The sequence below is a fragment of the Hypanus sabinus genome, chromosome 16, assembly GCF_030144855.1.
Source record: "Hypanus sabinus isolate sHypSab1 chromosome 16, sHypSab1.hap1, whole genome shotgun sequence".
Lineage (NCBI taxonomy): Eukaryota > Metazoa > Chordata > Chondrichthyes > Myliobatiformes > Dasyatidae > Hypanus > Hypanus sabinus.
In genome coordinates this window covers 36,780,321-36,800,704 of record NC_082721.1, presented here as the reverse complement: position 1 = coordinate 36,800,704, position 20,384 = coordinate 36,780,321, and the positions used below count along the sequence as shown (strand labels likewise).

Here is a 20,384-nt window from a genome sequence, read left to right as displayed (position 1 = left end):
TGTATCATCTGTAAATTTACTAACCACATCTCCACTTCCTCATTAGTCATTAATAAAAATCATGATGAGCAGAGGACCCAGATCAGACCCTTGTGGAACATCACTAGTTACCACTCACCAGGCAGAATACACTCCACGTACTACAAATAATGGCAGGAGATCTTTAGATCTACAGTCATAATTATGGCACCTTTGTCTCTAAGGTAACTGTTGAAAATACAGGTCGTCTCATGATGCCTCTCTAATTAAGGCATTGCTTTTGCATTTCTTTACCTATCATTAGCTACAATTTCCCACCTGTCATAGTCACTGTCAGAGTCTTCCATTTCATTTTCACAGCCATCAGTAGTACTGAGTATAAGCATCTTACTGTCAAATTAGCTTAGGAACACCACCCTCCCAAACAGTATATAAGAACTAATTTCTCAAAACAATGAAACCAAATGGACCTGGCATCAAGAGTCGGTCTATCTTCGCAAAGTCCTCCTCACAAACATCTGAGCACTGGTATCCAAGCAATGAAACAAACACAGAATTACTCAGTAACATACAGGTGTCCCCCGCTTTACAAATGTTCGCTTTATGCCACTTGGCTTTTAAAGAAGACCTACATTAGTAACTTGTTTTCGCATTACGAGATTTTTTCCCATATAAATTAGTGGCTCTTCGCTTTATGCCATTTCGACTTAAGAAAGGTTTCATAGGAATGCTCTACCTTTGTAAGGGTGTGGGGGGGGGGAGAGCACTTGTACACAGAATTATGGAGGAACTCAGCAGTTCAGGGGTATCTACGAAGAGGAAGAAAGAGTTGATGTTTCAGGTTGAGACCTTTCATCAGGACTGGAAAGGAAGGGGGAAGAATTCAGATTAAAGAGCTGTGGGGGAGGAAGGAGCACTAGTTGGAAAGTGATAGATGAAGCCAATTATGGGGAATGTAGGTGGGTGGGGAAGAGGGATGAAGTGAGCAGCTGGGAAGTGACAGGTGGAAAAAAATAAAAGGCTGAAGAAGGAGGAATCTGATAGGAGAGGGCAGTGGATCATGGGAGAAAGTGGATGAGGAGAGGCATCAGAGTGAGGTGATAGGTAGGTGAGGAGAAGAGAAGGGTAAGAGGGGAGCCAGAATGGGAAATAGAAAAGGAGAAGAGAGGGAGGGAGAGAATTACCAGAAGTTTGAGAAGTTGACGTTCATGCGAGCGTCAGGAGCCCAAGGAGTTTAATTCCTGGTTATTAGAGAATAGGCTCTTGCAGACAATTTCCATCACACTTCCCGTTTTCATCTAATCCCACCTACAGGACAGATCCATCAGGGAGGATGGAATTGTGGTAAACAGGAGGGGCCCAGGAGCTCACAGCAATAACCTCCTCATCCCCATGAAGCCCCGTGGCATTGTGTAAAAACTGAGCATAGAATCTGACTCCTGACTGTCAGCTACCATACTCCCTCAGCTGATAAATCGGTGCTCCTCCATATTGGACAACTCCTGTAAGAGGCACTGGAAGAAATTCTCTTTTGTTCAACCCACAACATTCCACCCCCCCCCCCCCCACACTCAACTACACACTGGGAGTCATTTGTAGCAGCCAATTAACCTACTAGCCTCTAGGTCTTTTGGATGTGCGAAAACAACCTGGGAACCCACATTACAGAAGAGAATGTGCAAACCCCACAAGATCCTAAGGTTGGGATTGAATCCGGTTTATTGCTGAATCAGCAGCTTCTCCAGCTGCTCTGCAATGCTATTCAGATTCAAGCTCGGATTTCCTGAACGTGAACTTCTGCCAGGATTTCCGAGGTAGTATAAATCACTGATATTAAATTAAACAGGTATCAATTAAAAAAACAACTAATTCTTTCACATTTCAATGGACAGGCCCAGTAGAAAGATATCTATTCAAGAGCCCACTCAGACCAGACACAACCTACCCAGTCATGGACCTCTCTCGCATACTTGATTTTTTCCACAGGTCTCTTAAACATTCCCCTGTTCACATTAACTCATCAGTTGAGTTATTTAGGAAATTTCTCGATAAATACTTCCTGAAAGGCAACAATTATTAATTAAAACTAAAATTACTATGCCTCCAAAACTTGGCTCAGGTCTACATATTTCCATAAACTTTTGTCCTATTTGATATTTAAAAGAACACAAGGACCAGTGTACATATGGGTCATTTGTTTACCTCAATTTGTGTCTTGATATATTTAATCAAGATAAATTATGTGAACACACAGTGGGACTCCACATACTAAATTGCTGTGGATCTGTAATGTGTAGACTGCAGGAGCCAGGTTCCCCACTGACAAATTTATACTTGTCTGTTTTGTTTCCTGAATTAGCTAGTTTATTGACAACTTTGAACTCTTGGATTCTGAGAAGGACAAGGAATGAAGGTGCACTCATCTCTGTGCATCTGTCCTAACTAGACCTTCTAAAATACCTTCTAATTTCAGACTGAAAAACAATCTGTCCTGAATTATTTAAGCTACTCTAGCTAATGTGTCATTATATTGAAACCTTGAAGAGCATTATATATGTTATTGGGAGCCCATACCACAACTCAGTTATTTTTTGGGTGGATGCAGAGATGATCACCGGCACTTGGGATATAGCTGTTTTGTACTGTCAATTCTGGGAGGAATAACTGAAAAAAACACATTATGGAGATAATAAATTCACTGCAAAATCAGAGACAGGAAAATGGGAAGGTCAATAGTTGGTTTAAAAGAATGAGAATTGTTCCAGCAGCAAAAAATTGCCTCTAGTGGCAAATCATATTGACAGACAAAAACATAGTCTGGTGTATTAATGGACCTTAGGGCACACGAAGGATTCATGAATCCTGTCCAAATTGTATAATATGAACTCAAGTGGGCATTTAGTTACCTCATATTGTTTATCTAAATATACTTACTCTAAGTGAATTATGTGAACTCACATCGAGATTCTGCATATAGAGTTGTTAAAGACCTGATTTCTTGACTATAGGGTCTAGTTGCCCAGCACGTAATTTGTACTTGTCTGTGATGTTTACAGTTATTGTCTCTCTTACTGATAGTATCCATTTCCCAGCTCTGGAGCAGGAAGGACAATGGCCAAGTAAGATGATGTGCACAAAGAGATAGAAGACGAAACACAAAACGATATTGCAGTGTTAATATACTGTACGTAACTCTCCAGGTTTGTGGTTTTGTTTTTGGCTCCTCTGTGCATGTGACACAAACAATGAGTGATGTTGTAGATAAAGGATGTAAGGAGTAAAAGCTGGGACTGGGGATCTATTCACCCCCTTGTGCTGCTTTTCTTCTATGAGATCATAGTTGCTCCTTTAAATCCATCATCAAAGAGCCCCACCATCTGGGCCATGCTATCTTGCAGCCAGCACTGGGCAGGAGGTGCAGAAGCCTGAAGCCCCACACCACCAGGTTCAGGTACAGCTACTTCCTGTCAATCACCAGATTCTGGGATGAACTGGCACAATCCCAATCTCAACCTCAGTATAACAATATTATAAAAAAAACACGAAATTCTGGCAGAACTCAGCAGGCCAGACAGCATCTATGGGAGGAGGTAATAACGACGTTTTGGGCCGAAACCCTTCATCAGGAGTGAAGTAACCTGGGATGGTCGGGGGGGATAAGACGTGGGGGGAGCAATGAAGTAGAGAGCTGGGAAGTGATAGGCTGGAGGGAAATGGGCTAGGGGGAAGGTGGAGAATTATGGGAAATAAAAGAGAAAGAAAGGTGGGGCTGGGGGGAGAGATTATAGTGAGGGGGGAAAAAGAAAGAGAAAGAGAACCAGACTAAAATAATAGATAAGGATGGGGGTAAGGGTGGGGGCAGGGGTATCAACTGAGGTCAGTGAGTTGGATGTTCATGCTGGCAGGAAGGAGGCTTGTTGTTTTAATTACTTTCTTTCTTGTAAAAGTTTATGTATAATTTATGTTTCTCTTTACTTGATACTATGCGCCCATGTTGCTACTGTTTTTCTTTGCACTATGTACACATGTACTTGAACATTTGATAATAAACTTGACCTTAACTTTAATCAGTGAACCTTTTCTCACTGACACTATAACCATTGTTCCCTTAACATGTAAAAATCTATCAACATCAGAGAATGAGCATCCTCAGCCCTGTTGGGTAGAGTCTTCCAAAGATTTGCCACATAATAGGAGAAGGGATTTCTTCTCATCTCTGTTATAGAACACAGAACAGTACAGCACACACCAGGCTCTTTAGCCCACAGTATCTGTGATGAACACAATTTCCTGAATAGCTGCCTATTGTTTTATGACCCTTGCTTCAAGATATTAAAGCCAGAGAGGGGAAAAAAAACACACTTAACTCCATATCAATCTTCTTAAGCCTTGTATCAGCATCTAACAAAAACTAACGTAGATACAAATGGTACTTTGAAATTTGTTCACCCATGTATGGCTCATGGAAGGCAAAGACCGTTAAAGTGCAATTGAGTTGTCAAGGCAAGCATGTCAGCCTCAGCGAATTTTAAAGGAGATCTATCTCAGCAGTTCCCCAGTCTTTGAAGTCTAATGCTGGGATACATCTACACACAGGCACCCATTAAGAATGAATTCGTGGTTTCACCATTGCTGGATCATGACCTCAGCTTCACCTTGCCTGTCACATCTCAAATTTGCTTTTTTCTCCTTAATTCCCTCAACTCTCTGATGCAGGTTCTAACATCAACACTCCCACCCCTTATCCTACCCTCCCCCACCACCACCACATACACATCACCTAGTGTCACTTTATGTACATACAGTCACTCAGTGTTTATAACAGGTACTTGTACGTTTGTACATTGTGCTTTATTGGATAAATTATATTTATATGTATTGTGTTTTTTTATTGTGCTCTTTACTCTTAATGTGTTTTTTTTGTAATGCTGCATCAGATCGGGAGTAACAATCATTTTATTCTTTGTTACACTGGTGTATTGAAGAATGATAGTACACTATCTTGAATCAGCCCAGAGTTGTCCCTGATGACCACATCTGCAAAAGGTGCATCTAGCTGCAGCTCCTATCAGACCCAGTTATGGAATTGGAGCAGGAGCTGGATGAACTACGGATCATTCGGGAGGCAGAGGCAGAGATAGATAAGAGTTATCGGGAGGTAGTCACACCGAAAAGACAGGAGGTAGACAAATGGGTGACAGTCAAGAGAGGCAGGGGGAGCAGACAGGGAGAGCAGAGCACCCCTGTGGCCGTTCCCATCAACAATAAGTACAACTTTTTGGATGCTGTTGGTGGGGATGGCCTACCAGGAACAAATTGCAGTGGTTCTGTCTCTGGCACTGAGGTTGGACCCTCGACTAGGAAGGGGAGGAGGGAAGAGAAGAGAACGGTCGTGATAGGGGATTCTATAGTCAGGAGGGCGGATAGGAGATTTTGTGGGGAAGATCGGGAGTCTCGGATGGTATGTTGCCTCCCTGGTGCCAGGGTCTGGGACATCTCAGATCGGGTGCAGGTGATTCTTGTGAGGGAGGGCAAGAACCCAGATGTTGTGGTCCATGTAGGGACCAACAACATGGGTAGGATGAGTGAGGGGGTCCTGTGTAGTGATTTCAGGGAGCTAGGTGCAAAGCTGAAGGGCAGGACCTCCAGGGTAACAATCTCAGGATTGCTACCTGTGCCATGTGTGAGTGAGGCAAGGGACAGAAGGATTATACAGATTAATACGTGGCTGAGAGGATGGTGCAGGAGGGAGGGCTTCAGGTTTTTAGATAATTGGGCTTTGTTACAGGGAAGATGAGATCTGTTCCGACGGGGCGGTTTACACCTGAACTGGAGCGGTACTAACATTCTTGCAGGAAAGTTTGCTAGTACTCCTGGAGAAACTCAGCAGGCATCAATGGAAAAGAATTTGATCAACATTTTAGGCCATGACCCTTCATTAGGATTTGCAGGGGGCTGGGATCCAGAATGCGAGAGAGGATAGCGAGATGAAGAATAAAGGACAGGTGGAGACTACACGGTTCCAGAATATTAAGTGTGTAGTAGAGAAAGGTGAGGCGGAACAAGTGATAAGGAGGACACATGTACAGAGGGATGGTCTGATGGAACATGGAGTTGAATGTGCAGAAAGAATAAGTAAGTTTAGGAAGGACAACAAAATTCAAAGGGTGTATAAACCGATGGGAGTTTGGGTAGCTGGGTTAAGCACAATAGGCAGCAATTTAAACAGAGAGAGGAGAAATGGGCGAAAAATTCTATATCTGAATGCACAAAGTGTCAGAAATAAGGCGGATGAGCTTGAAGCTCAGGTGCGAATGGGTAACTATGATGTTGCTGGGATAACGGAGACATGGCTGGAGGAAGATCAGACCTGGGAAATGAATGTATAAGGGTATATGTGCTATCGTAGGGACAGAAATGTGGGCAGAGGGGGTGGGGTGGCCCTGTTGGTGAGGAATGAGTTTCAGTCCTTTGCAAGGGGGGACATAGGATCAGGAGAAGTGGAGTCTGAGTGGATAGAATTGAGGAACAGTAAGGGCAAAAAGACCCTACCAAACAGTAGCATGGATATTGGGTGCAAGTTGAATAGGGAGTTAACATTGGCATGTGGCAAAGGTAATGTCGCAGTAGTTATGGGGGATTTCAACATGCAGGTGAACTGGGAGAATCAGGTTGGTGCTGGACCACAGGATAGGGTGTTTGTAGAGTGCCTACGGGATGCATTCTTGGAACAGCTTGTACGAGAGCCGACCAGGGACAAGGCTATTCTGGATTTAGTGTTGTGTAATGAATAGGATTTGATAAGCGATCTTGAAGTAAAGGAGCCATTAGGAGGTAGTGACCATAATATGATAAGTTTTTATCTGCAATTTGAGAAGGATAAGGGCAGATCAGAGGTGTCAGTGTCTCCGGGGGAAACTATGGAGCCATGAGGGAGGAGCTGGCCAAAGTTAACTGGACGGATATCCTAGCAGAAAAGACAGTGGAACAGCAATGGCAGGTATTCTTGGGAATGATGCACAAGGTACAAAATCAGTTCATCCCCCAGAGAAGGAAGGATTCAAAGGGGGGAAAGGGGCCACAGAGGTTGACAAAGAAAGTCAGAGATTGCATAGCATTAAAAAAAAGGAAGTATGACAGAGCTAAAGAGAGTGGGAGAACAGATGATTGCGAATTTTTTAAGGAACAACAGAACTTAACTAAAAAGGCAATACGGGGAGAAAAAATGAGGTACGAACGCAAGCTAGCCAGGAATATAAAGGAGGAGAGCAAAAGCTTTTTTAGGTATGTGAAGAGAAGGAAGATAGTTAAGAACAATGTTGGGCCCTTGAAGGATGAATTGGGTGAAATTGTTATGGGAAACAGAGAAATGGCAGAAGAATTTAATAAGTATTTTAGATTTGTCTTTGCTAGGGAAGACACAAGCAATCTCCCAGATGTATGGATGGGCCAAGGACATAGGGTAACAGAGGAAATGAAACAGATTGACATTAGGAAGGAAACGGTGATGAGTAGACTGATGGGACTGAAGGCTGACAAATCCCCAGGTCCAGATGGTCTGCATCCTAGGGTACTAAAGGAGGTGGCCCTGGAAATTGCGGATGCATTGGTAATCATTTTCCAATGTTCCTTAGATTCAGGATCAGTTCCTGAGGATTGGAGAATGGCTAATGTTATCCCACTTTTTAAGAAAGGAGGGAGGGAGAAAACAGAGAACTATCATCCTGTCAGCCTAACATCAGTAGTGGGGAAGATGCTAGAGTCCATTATTAAAGATGAAATAGTGACATATCTAGATAGCAGTGATAGTATTGGGCCGAGCCAGCATGGATTTACCAAGGGCAAATCATGCTTGACTAATCTATTGGAGTTTTTCGAGGATGTAACCAGGAAGTTAGACAAGGGAGATCCAGTGGATGTAGTGTACCTCAATTTTCAGAAGGCATTTGATAAGGTCCCACATAGGAGATTGGTGGGTAAAATCAGAGCTCATGGCATTGGGGGGAAGATATTGACATGGATAGAAAACTGGTTGGCAGATAGAAAGCAAAGGGTAACGGTGAATGGGTGTTTCTTGGAATGGCAGGTGGTGACTAGTGGGGTGCCACAGGGTTCGGTATTGGGACCACAGCTGTTTATGATTTACATCAACGATTTAGATGAAGGCATTGAGAATAACATCAACAAGTTTGCTGATGTACTAAGCTGGGTGGCAGTGTGACGTGATGAGGATGTTAGAAGAATTCAGGGTGATTTGGATAGGATGAGTGAGTGGGCAGATACTTGGCAGATGATGTTTAATGTGAATAAGTGTGAGGTTATCCACTTTGGGAGTAAGAACAGGAAGGCAGATTATTATCTGAATGGTGTAGAGTTAGGTAAGGGAGAAATACAAAGAGATCTAGGAGTCCTTGTTCATCAGTCACTGAAGGTGAATGAGCAAGTACAGCAGGCAGTGAAGAAGGCTAATGGAATGTTGGCCTTTATTACAAAGGGAATTGAGTACAAGAGCAAGGAAATCCTCCTGCATTTGTACAGAGCCCTGGTGAGACCACACCTGGAGTATTGTGAACAGTTTTGGTCTCCAGGGTTAAGAAAGGACATCCTGACTGTAGGGGAAGTGCAGCGTAGATTCACAAGGTTAATTCCTGGAATGGCCGGACTGTCTTACGCAGAGAGGTTAGAGAGACTGGGCTTGTACACGCTGGAATTAAGGAGATTGAGAGGGGATCAGATTGCAACATATAAGATTATTAAATGATTGGACAAGATAGAGACAGGAAATATGTTCCAGATGCTGGGAGAGTTCAGTACCAGAGGGCATGGTTTGAGAATAAGGGGTAGGTCATTTAGGGCAGAGTTAAGGAAAAACTTCTTCTCCCAGAGAGTTGTGGGGGTGTGGAATGCACTGCCTCAGAAGGCAGTGGAGGCCAATTCTCTGGATGCTTTCAAGAAGGAGCTAGATAGGTATCTTATGGATAGGGGAATCAAGGGATATGGGGACAAGGCAGGAACCAGGTATTGATAGTAGATGATCAGCCATGATCTCAGAATGGTGGTGCAGGCTTGAAGGGCTGAATGGTCTACTTCTGCACCTATTGTCTATTGTCTATAACTAATTGTGGATGCTTTGGACCATGTATGCAATCGAATTTTACAGCTGTGGAGACTTGTTCTCCAGCACATCATGTTTGGCTTGTCTTTCCGTGAGGAAAAGGTTCCAGTCCAATAAATATACAGTATTGCCATTGTCTGCAACTTTCTGGGCATAACAGAAGTCTCAGGCTCCTGAGCCTGAATTCCTTCCTCATATGCTATACTTTTAGAGTGTTGTTTGATCTATTACAGGTGGATATTCGTCAGAACTGACCACCAAGTAGTAGAGCAATGAGCTGGTATGCCATGTGTTGGTTAACATGTGGAGAAATTGCACCTTTATCTTTCAGAGTGACACAATCCTGAACCTGTTTTCACATTTACAAGCGTAATCAGGCCTTTTAACTCTTGCCAACATTCCTTGGACTGTCTGCTGATATATTGGCCTCGAATCCAGACATGGCCAATGGAAAGGAAAGTTCTGTTTTCTGCCAGTTGTCAGGAATTTGTAAAACTGGATTAAACTGCAAAAGAACATGAGATAACACTTCATTCACATCTTTGAAATATCAAATTGCCCATTTCATGTTGGATTCTGAACTCCTCTCCCATCACTATCTATACATATTTATAATGCATAATTTATAAATCAAATCTCTGGAGCCTAAACGTTTGCGTTTCAATCCTTTTGATTGTACTCAGGCACCATTACATTTTTCGTCAAAGTCTGATCAGGAGTTCTGCAAAAAATTGTGGAATTGGTTAACTCTCCTCTTGGATGGACCAAGGACAAAGTTCCCCTGATCCTCACCATTCACATCATCAGCCTTTCCTTCAACAGATCATTCTCTTTAATTTCCACCTTCTCCAACAAGATTCCACCATTACACTCACGGGCCACACACCTTCTATTTCATCATTCAGGAGAGGCCACTCCTTTCACAACTCTTGATCTTCTCTTCCATCCCCACCAATTGCAGCCTTTCTTAAGGCACTTCTCCATGCAGCAAAAGGGGATATAAAAACTACACTTTTAATATTTTCCTGCCGCTATTCATAGTGGGAGGGGAAGAGTTCTTCCAGGTGAAGCAGCGATTCACTTGCACATCTTCCAGTCTAGTGCGCGGCATTCAGTGCTGGCAGAGTGGTCACCTCTCCATTGGTTCAACCAAAGGCAGATTGGATCATCTGCCTGTAACATGAACTCAACACTTCAATTCTCCATTCTACTCCTTCTCCTTCAGTCTTATTTACCTGTGGACCTCTGCACTGTCATAGTAAGGCCACGTGCAAGCTTTCAAACAAAAACATCTTGGTTTCCATCTGATTTTGATGAAGCCTTCCAGATTCAGTATCAAGTTCTATAACTTGGAGTCATAGAGGAATGCAGCATATACACATCCTTCAGCCCACCAAGCCAATACTAAACATGGTGCCCATCCACCTAGTCTCATCATGTACTTATTCATATGTTTCTTTAACTGATATGATTGTATCTGCCGCATTCAGTTGCTCTGCCAACTCATTCCATAAATTCACCACTCACTGCATAAAATGTTCTTCTTCAGGTTACTTTAGATGTCATGCCAAATGTTTGGAAATTCCTAAGAAAGTAGAGAATCCTCATGCTTTCTTCGTAATGACAGCAACAGAATAACATTAGCCACCTCCCAACCTTTGGGGTCTTCACCAGCAGCTAACGATGCAGCAAATATCTCTCTAAATGCTCTCTAAAGTTTCCACTCCTGCCTCCCACAAATTCTGAGGATGAACTCAGTCAGGCCCTGGGGATTTATCCATCAGTGCACAATAGGGCTGCATATATCTCCCTCATAATATGACTATTCTCCCTAACGTCTCCATGTGTTTCCCATATCTCTTGAACAACCATGATTTTTTTTTTCAGTAAACACTGAGCAGAACTATTCATTAAAAATCCCACTCATCTTCTGTATCTTCAGGCATGGATAGCCCTGCTGACCTCTAAGGGGACCTATTCTCTCCCTAGCCACTCTTTCATGCTTCATATAGCTGTAGAGTTTTCTTTCATCTTCCTTGTCAGATCTATCTCATACCCTCTCTTTGCTTCCTGATTTCCGTCTTGAGAGAATCCTTAATCTTTCTCTAGCCATCAAGGAATTCACTCGATCCAACCTCCTAATCCCAGTGAATGGTTCCTTCTTTTTCTTGACCAGAGCCTCAATATCTCTCATCAGCCAACGTTCCTTAAACTTGCCTAGTTTACCTGTTATCCTAACAGAAACATACCGTTCCAGGACACTTGATCTCCCACTCTGAAAAGCCTCCCACTTGCTATTTGTTCCTTTCCTTTCAAATAGGATCACCCAATTGACCTTTGCTGGATCCTGCCTGATTGCCCCAGTCTCCAGTTTAAGGGTCTTACTTCTTCCTTTTACATCACTATCTTGAAAGTAACAGAATTATGGTCACTAGAACCAATGTGTTCCCTGACTGTTATTTCATTTACTTGTCCTGCACCCCATCAGTGAGCTGGAAGAAGCTAAGATGTCACTTAGGCCTGCAACTGAAGATTAAAAAGGCAGTGCTTTGCGGCAGTTTTCGGATTTGGACTGTGCCCAATCAGTGAAAAGGATTCATTAGAAATGATGAATAAAAATAAGGCAGGGGCAAGTGGAGTGGGTGTTGTGTGAGGGGGCCAGTGCAGGAGTGGCTTTGGCTCTCCAGGCTTCAGTGAGTTCAGGCTTGGGTGGATTAAGTATCTGGTAAGTTTCTTTTTCCTCTTTGCTACTGATTCCTCATCTGTCATGGCACAGTTAGCACAGCGGAGAATGGCTCTAGGGGTAGTGTTCTGTTTTGTGTGTGAGATGTGGGATTTCTGAGAGACCACCGTTGCCTGATAACCACATCTGCACCAGGTGCAAAGAGCTGCAGCTCCTCAGAGAACGTTTTAAGGACCTGGGGCTGCAGATTGATGACCTTCGGCTTATACAGGAGACTGAAGAAGTGATAGATAAGAGCTACAGGGAGCCTGTCAATCCTAGGTTGCAGAAGGCAGGTAACTGGGTGACTGGCAGGAGAAGGAACGGAAATGCGCAGCCAGTGCAGAGTACCCCTATGGCTGTTCCACTCTGTAATAAGCATACCACTTAGAATACTAAACATAAAGTACACTGCAAATGCTGTGGTCAAATCAACATGTACAAACAAGCTGCATGAACTCAACAGATCAAGCAACATCCATTGAAAGGAGCAGTCAACATTTCGGGCCGAGACCCTTCGTCAGGACTGAGGAATGAGGGGGCAAAGGCAGGTGAAGGTGTAGGTGAAAAACCAATCAGAGGAAAGATCAAGGGATGGGGAGGGGAAGCAGGGAGGGGATAAGTAGGAGAGGTGAAGAAGGAATGTAAGGGGAAAACACTATGGGTAGTAGAAGAAGGCAGAATCATGAGAGAGGTGATAGGCAGCTAGAAGAGGAGGCAGAGTGAAAGTGTGATAGGGGGAGAGGGAGGGAATTACCGGAAGTTGGAGAATTTGATGTTCATACCAAGGGGCTGGAGACTACCCAGACAGTAGATGAGGTGTTGCTCCTCCAACCTGAGTTTGGCCTCATCGTGGCAGTAGAGGAGGCCATGTATGGACATATCCGAATGGGAATGTGAAGGAGAGTTGAAGTGGGCGGCAACCGGGAGATCCTGTTTGTTGTGGCAGACGGAGCGGAGGTGCTCGATGAAGCGGTGCCCCAATCTGCGTCGGGTCTCGCCAATGTAGAGGCCGCACTGGGAGCACCGGATGAAATAGATTACCCCAACAGATTCGCAAGTGAAGTGTTGCCTCACCTGGAAGGACTGTTTGGGGCCCTGAATGGTGGTAAGAGAGGAGATGTAGGGACAGGTGTAGCACTTATACTTGCAGGGATAAGTACCAGGTGGGAGATTTGTGGGGAGGGATGTGTGGACCAGGCAGTCACAGAGAGAACGATTCCTGCGAAAAGCAGAGAGGGGTAGAGAGGGAAAGATGTGCTTAGTGGTGGGGTCCTGTTGAAGGTGGAAGAAGTTGCGGAGGATAATATGCTGGATCTGGAGGCTGGTGGGGTGATAGGTGAGGACAAGGGGAACACGGTCCCTGTTGTGGTGATGGGAGGATGGGCTGAGGGCCGAAGTGCGGGAAATGGAGGAGATGCTGGTGAGGGCATCATTGATGACAGCAGAAGGGAAACCACGATTCTTTAAAGAAAGAGGACATTTGAGATGTCCTGGAATGGAAAGCCTCATCCTGGGAACAGATGCAACAGAGATGGAGGAACTGGGAACAGGGAATAGCATTTTTACATTTGGCAGGGTGGGAAGAGGTAGTTATGAGAGTCAGTGGGTTTATAGAAGATGTCAGTGGACAGTCTATCTCCAGAGATGGAGACCGAGAGATTGAGAAAGGGGAGAGAAGTGTCCGAGATGGACCAAGTAAATTTGAGGGCTGGGTGAAAGTTAGAGGCAAAATTGATGAAATTGACGACTTCAGCATGGGTGCAGGAAGCAGCACCAATGTAGCGAAGGAAAAGTTGGGGAGCAGTACCAGTATAGATTTGGAGCATAGACTGTTCCACATAACCCATGAAGAGGCAGGCATAGCTGGGGCCCATGCGAGTGCCCATAGCTACACCCTTGGTCTTGAACTGGTACTCACACTTAATAACTTCTCTTTCGGCTCTTCCCACCTTCTTCAGAGTTCATCCAGCTTGTTTGTACTTGTCCACTTAGAATGCCATTGAGAGGGTGCAAGCAACTGGGTCACTAGCACAGAGTCTGGCACTGTGGCTCAGAAGAGAGGTGAAGGGGACTGCAGTAGTGATAGGAAACTCCATAGTTAGAGTAATAGAGACAAGATGCTGTGGTTGTGATAGAGACAGCAGGATGGTATATTGTCTTCCAGGAACCAGGATCAGGAATGTTTTGGATCAGGTCCATGGCATTCTAAAGGGGGAAGGTGAGCAGGCTGTTGTCTTGGTGTGTATTGGCACCAATGACATAGGTAGGGAAGCTGATGAGATCCTGAAGAGAGATTTTAGGGATCTAGGTAGAAAGCTGAAAGGTAGGGCTTTCAAGATAGTAATCTCTGAATTGCTGCCTGTGCCACAAGCTAGGTGAGGGTAAGAATAGGATGATTTGGCAGATGAATATGTGGCTGAAGAACTGTTGCAGGGGGCAGGGGTTCAGAGATCTGGATAATTGAGATCTGTACAAAAGGGATGGGTTACACCTGAACTGGAGGGGGACCAATATCGATGCAAGTAAGTTTGCTGGAGCTGTTTGGGAAGGTTTAAACAAACTTGGCAGGAGGATGGGAACTGGAGTGACAGGGCTGACAATGGGGTAGTTGGTTTACAAAGTAAGACTGCTAGCAAAGAGAGGCTGATGATAGGGCAAAATTGCAGTCAACGGAATGAGTTGCAATATAAAAGGGGGACAAAATCAAAAGGGGTACAGGACTGAAGGTGTAATATTTGAATGTGGGCAGCATACAGAATAAAATAGATGAACCTGTAGCGCACTTACAGATTGGCATGTATGATGTAAGCATCACTGAATCGTGGCTGAAAGAAGATTATGTCTGGGAGCTTAACATCCTAGGATACACATTATATTGAAAGGATGGGCAGAAAGGCAAAGGAGGAGGGGTGGCTCTGCTGGTAAAAATTGAAATCAAATCTTTAGAAAGAGGTGACTTAGGATCAGAAGGAGAAGGATTGTTATGTGTAGAGCTAATGAACTGTAAGAGTAAAAAGACTCTGATGGGAGCTATATACAAACCTCCAAAGATGTCCTCTACAAGTTACAAGGGGAGATAGAAAATATATGTCAAAAGGGCAATGTTGCAATTGTTGTGGGTGATTTCAATATGCAGGTAGTTTGGGGGAAACTGGCTGGTCCTGGATCCCAAGAGGAAGATTGTAGACGCCTACAAGATGTTTTTTTAGAGCAGCTAGTGGTTTTCCTCACTAAGGGAGTTAATCTGGATTGGGTGTTATGGTACGAACCAGAATTGATAAGTGAGATTATCAGGAACCCTTCAGGAACCCTTAAGAGACAGTGATCATAACATGATAGAGTTCACCATGCTATTTGAGAAAGAGAAGCTAAAGTCAAATGTATCAGTATTACTGTGGAATAAAGGGAATTACAAAGGCACAAGAAAGGAGCTGGCTAAGATTGATTGGAAGGGAACACTAGAAGGGATGATGGCAGATCAGCAGTGACTGGAGTTTCTGGAAGCAACTTGGAAGATACATCCTAAAGAAGTAGCAGTATTCCAAAGGCAGTGTGATGCAACCATGGCTGACAAGATAAGCCAAATCCAGCATAAAAGGTAAAGAGAGAGCATATAATGGAGCAAAAGTTAGTGGGACATTAAAGGATTGGGAACCTTAAAAAGCTAAGAGAAGTCCACTCTAAAGTCATAAAGAAGCAATATGAAGGTAAACTAGCCAGTAATATTAAAGATGATACCAAAACATTCTTCAAAGAATGTTTTGATAAAGTGCAACAAAGATATGAGGATAGACATAATACTGCTGGAAAATAATGCTAGAGAGTAGTAATGGGGGATATGGAAATGACAAACAAACTGAATAAGTATTTTGCATTAGTCTTCACTGTGGAAGACACTAGCAGTATGCCAGAAGTTTGAGTGTAGGGTCAGGACTGAGCGAAGTTGCCATTAATAGGGAGAAGCTGCTTGGGAAACTGAAAGGGTTGAAAGTGGTCTACACCCCAGGGTCCTGAAGGAGATGGATAAAGAGACTGTGGAGGCATTATTAATGATCTTTCTAGAATCAATGGATTCTGGAATATTACTGGAGGCTTAGAAAATTGCAAACATCACTCCCCTATTCATGAATAAACAGCGGCAGAAGAAAGGAAATTATAGGCCAATTAGTCTGGTCTCAGTGTTTGGGAAGATGCTGGAGTCAAACGTTAAGGATGTGGTTTTCGAGTACTTGGAGGCACATGTTAAAATAGGCTGAAGTCAGCATGGTTTCCTTAAGGGAATGACTGGCCTGATAAATCTGTCGGAATTGTTTGAAGAAATAACAAGCGGGGTGGACAAAGGAAAATTGGTGGATATCGTGTACTTGGATTTTCTGAAGGCCTTTGACAAGGTGCCAGACATAAGGCAGATTAACAAATTAAGAGCCCATGGTATTGCAGGAAAGATACAAGCGTGAATAGAGCATTGGCTGATTGCCAGGAAGCAAAGAATGGAAATAAAGGGAACCTTTCCTGCTTGGGAGTGTTATGATCACAGCCCCCTCCTTTGTGAGAATCGCAAGAGCACCCGTTGAAGGGGTGGGGGTCAGTAGACCCAGTCGGAGAGAGAGAGAGAGAGAGATGTGCCAAATTGCAGGTACCACCAGCGATACAGAATAAAGACAACAGTGACTATTGTCTCATGGAGACCACGTGAAAAGCCTTTGGACAAGGTGGGCTGGTTGAGAGAGAGATTGCATCATCCCAACCTGATTGACACCTGCGACCCCGTGAGGAAGTATAAAGGAGAGTCTCAGGGGGACAGCCCCTCAGATGCACCAAGAAGACACGAGAGGGTCCCGCAGCAGCGGGAAGCCATTCTGAAGGAAGCCACGTGCGTTAGATTCCGGGATTGGAATTTGTGGCTGGAATCACAGGAAACCGCTTTTAACTAACATCGGGGAGAGGAAACCAACTCTCCCCCGATTTTACGGAAGATTCATCAAGACTCGGCAAGTTCTTTCTCTTCTCCCCCCAATCTCTCTCTCTCGGTTGCCCCACGAAAAACCCAGCGATTTCCAACGGGCTGAGGCCGGCAGACTTTCAGAGTGACTTTTATATTCCCAACGGACAATCTATTAACCCCTAGACATCAGCAGAGCTCATTTAATAATGATGATTATTAATATACCCGCGCTTTAGATTGAGTGTTGACAATGTGCCCTATCCGAATGTATGCATTAACCCTACTTTTGTGTCCCTTTACGAATAAAACGTTTGAAAATAGTGACAACAGACTTCAACAGACCTCTCTATCTTTGCTGGTAAGTTATCCAGTTACGGGATACGTAACAATTGGGTGGCTTGTCCGTGATTTGACACCAAATTGGGAGGCCAGTGAATCGGGCTTGTAAATCAAAAACTTGAATCTGGTTACACGGGTAGCCAGATGGGAAAACAGCAAAGATGGACGCAGGTGAATTTATGAAAAACCCGCTAGAGGCGGCCACCAAATCAGACTTGTTAAATTTGGCGAAGGGGTTGAACCTCACAGAAGTGAGGTCGTCCATGAAAAAGTGGGAGGTACGAATGGCCATAACTCAGTATTATGTTGGGAAGAATGTGTTTGAAGATGGGGTATTGGAAGATGTCCCTGACAAAGTACCATCAAGTGGGACGGTTCAGTTAGAGGTGGAGAAATTAAAGTTGGAACGTGAACTTAAGTTAAAAGAGCTGGAAGTGGCGGAGAGAGAGAGAGAACTGTGAACGAGAGCAGTTTAAATCTGGCCAGTTTTGATTTGGCCGAGACGTCTTTGCCGACCTTGTGCCACGAGGGTTCCGAGGGTGGTAAGACGAAGAGTAGTAAAGTGAAAGGGGGTAAGGGAGAGGAGATAGATCTGCCTTTAGCGAAGTGAAAGGTCCTAAAGGTAGGAAATAAAGATGAGAAACAGATAAAGCTGTTAAAAGGTCCCGAGTTGGGCATGGATGATCTGTCTGGTTTGGCAGAATTGTTTGAGGAACTTGAGAGTTCTCAAGGTGTTACCGATAACGGGAGGGGGGCAGTCCTAGATGGAAAGGATACCCTTGCCTCAACGGAGTCTGCTGAAAAGGCCAAGGAGGTTGTTTCAGCTCGTAGGGTTGCGCCTTCCCCGGGTGGGAGCCTCCCAGAGAGTAACTGGAAGGATCGGGGGAGGTTAGAATTTGAAAAAAATACGGGGGTTGAAAGCCTGGAAGAGGCAAATGTCCCATTTGAGTGTGTCCGAGAGGAGGATGCATGAGGTGCTGAACCTAGTAATGGAGCTCAGAAGAAGTCTGAGGTATCTGACCCAGTGGAACGGGGCGGCCGTCCTTGTGGGTCAGATGGACTCGGTTCAGTGGGAAAAGGGTTAACCTTGGTAACCGGGGAAAGTGTGAGCTCCCCGGCGTCTGTACTCGAAGGAGTGTTCAAAGTTAATGCAGAATTTAAGAATGGGGGGGGGGGTGAGGATTGTTGACGAAGGAAACGAAAAGCCTGTAGTTTCCAAATCGAAGGAAGAAATCTTAAACCTGGCAGATCGCTCACAGAGTGAGCCGGGAAAAGCGGGGCCCCCCACTCTATTGTTATGCCTGGATGGGGTGTAAAAAGGCTGCCTTCGACAGGCTACTTGAGTGAAGAGTTCGAATCAAACACCAATAGCCTGAAGGGGACTGATAAAAGGGCCAGCCACCTGGGTAAAATCAAAGAGTTGGGTGGAAATGGTCTAAGTCTGGGGCATGGTGTTGCTAAAATAACCCCGATGAGCGGGGCGGGCAGGAGTTCACCACAAAAAACTACTCAAGTTCCCCACGGGGGGGGGGGGCTCGCCGGAAAAGGGGCGATGGTTAATGGAGATGACATTGTTAGATGGCCTGGCAGGTTGAGCAGGTTTGCGCCAAAGCCTGTGAATAATAAAGACAGCCCTTCGGAGACCTGCCGGTTAAGTTAAACGACTGAAACGATTAGTATTCGCGTAAACTTTTGTAAATGCACCTAAGCTAAGGTCACACCTCCTTAGTTTTGTTGCTTAGAAAAAAAATTAAATCGGTGGTTATTGAATTGAAGTCTGATGTACGGTTCGCAATGCTAAGATATGAAAGAAAGGGACACTGTAATCGTTAACTATTTAGATACTGACTTGAATGTATAACGGTAGTATTTTGTGAAAAGAAAAACTTGTGTATTGTGTTAGATCCAAAACTCCGTTAAGACTGTGGACCACTTCGTTTTAACTGCTGGTAAAACGTCTTTTAAGAGGGGAGGTGTTATGATCACAGCCCCCTCCTTTGTGAGAATCGCAAGAGCACCCATTGAAGGGGGGGGGGGTCAGTAGACCCAGTCGGAGAGAGAGAGAGAGAGAGATGTGCCAAATTGCAGGTACCACCAGCGATACAGAATAAAGACAACAGCGACTATTGTCTCATGGAGACCACGTGAAAAGCCCTCGGGCAAGGTGGGCTGGTTGAGAGAGAGATTGCATCATCACAACCTGATTGACTCCTGCGATCCCGTGAGGAAGTATAAAGGAGAGTCTCGGGGGGACAGCCCCTCAGACGCACCGAGAAGACACGAGAGGGTCCCGCAGCAGCGGGAAGCCATTCTGAAGGAAGCCACGTGCGTTAGATTCCGGGATTGGAATCTGCGGCTGGAATCACAGGAAACCGCTTTTAACTAACATCGGGGAGAGGAAACCAATGCTCCCCCGATTTTACGGAAGATTCATCAAGACTCGGCAAGTTCTTTCTCTTCTCCCCCCAATCTCTCTCTCTCGGTTGCCCCACAAAAAACCCAGCGATTTCCAACGGGCTGAGGCCGGCAGACTTTCAGAGTGACTTTTATATTCCCAACGGACAATCTATTAACCCCTAGACATCAGCAGAGCTCATTTAATAATGATGATTATTAATATACCCGCGCTTTAGATTGAGTGTTGACAATGTGCCCTATCTGAATGTATGCATTAACCCTACTTTTGTGTCCCTTTACGAATAAAACGTTTGAAAATAGTGACAACAGACTTCAACAGACCTCTCTACCTTTGCTGGTAAGTTATCCAGTTACGGGATACGTAACAGGAGCTAGTGACTAGTAGTGTCTCACATTGGTCTGTGTTGGGACCACTTCTTTTCATGCTATATGTCAACAGTTCAGGTGATGGAATTGATAGCTTCATGGCCAAGTTTGCAAATGATATGAAGGTAGGTGGAGGGTCAGGTTATGTTGAGAAAAGAGAGAGGATACAGAAAGACTTAAACAGATTAGGAGAATGGGCAAAGAACTTACTGTGGCATTAGGTGTATGGCTATGCACTTTGGTAGTAGTGTAGAATAAAAGTGTAGACTATTTTCTAAATGGAGAGAAACTTCAAAAATCTGGGTTGCAGAGACTTGTGAGTTTCTCGTCCAGGATTCCTTAAAGGTTAATTTGCAGGAAGGAAGGCAATGTAATAGTAACATTTATTTGGAAATGATTCAAATATAAAAGCAAGAATGTAATATTAAGTCTTTTAAGGCACTGGAGTATTGTGAGCAGTTTTGAACCGCTTATCACAGAAAAGATGTGCTAACGCT

The 20,384-nt window shown here is 44.3% G+C and overlaps 1 protein-coding gene and 1 long non-coding RNA gene across 3 annotated transcripts in view; one reads left to right on the top strand and one right to left on the bottom strand.

The window, feature by feature from the left end:
• sema6bb (sema domain, transmembrane domain (TM), and cytoplasmic domain, (semaphorin) 6Bb) overlaps window positions 1-20,384 on the bottom strand; it is a 617,098-nt gene that overhangs the window by 587,344 nt on the left and 9,370 nt on the right. The gene's annotated exons all lie outside the window — the stretch shown is intronic.
• The window catches only part of LOC132406234 (uncharacterized), a 59,509-nt gene that overhangs the window by 37,725 nt on the left and 1,400 nt on the right, over window positions 1-20,384 (top strand). The window contains exon 2 of one of the 2 annotated variants that reach the window (XR_009516099.1): window positions 3,072-3,179. This is a non-coding gene — a long non-coding RNA (uncharacterized LOC132406234). Of the gene's footprint in view, window positions 1-3,057; window positions 3,180-20,384 lie in introns of both variants that reach the window. The other variant, XR_009516098.1, reaches the window with a different exon arrangement.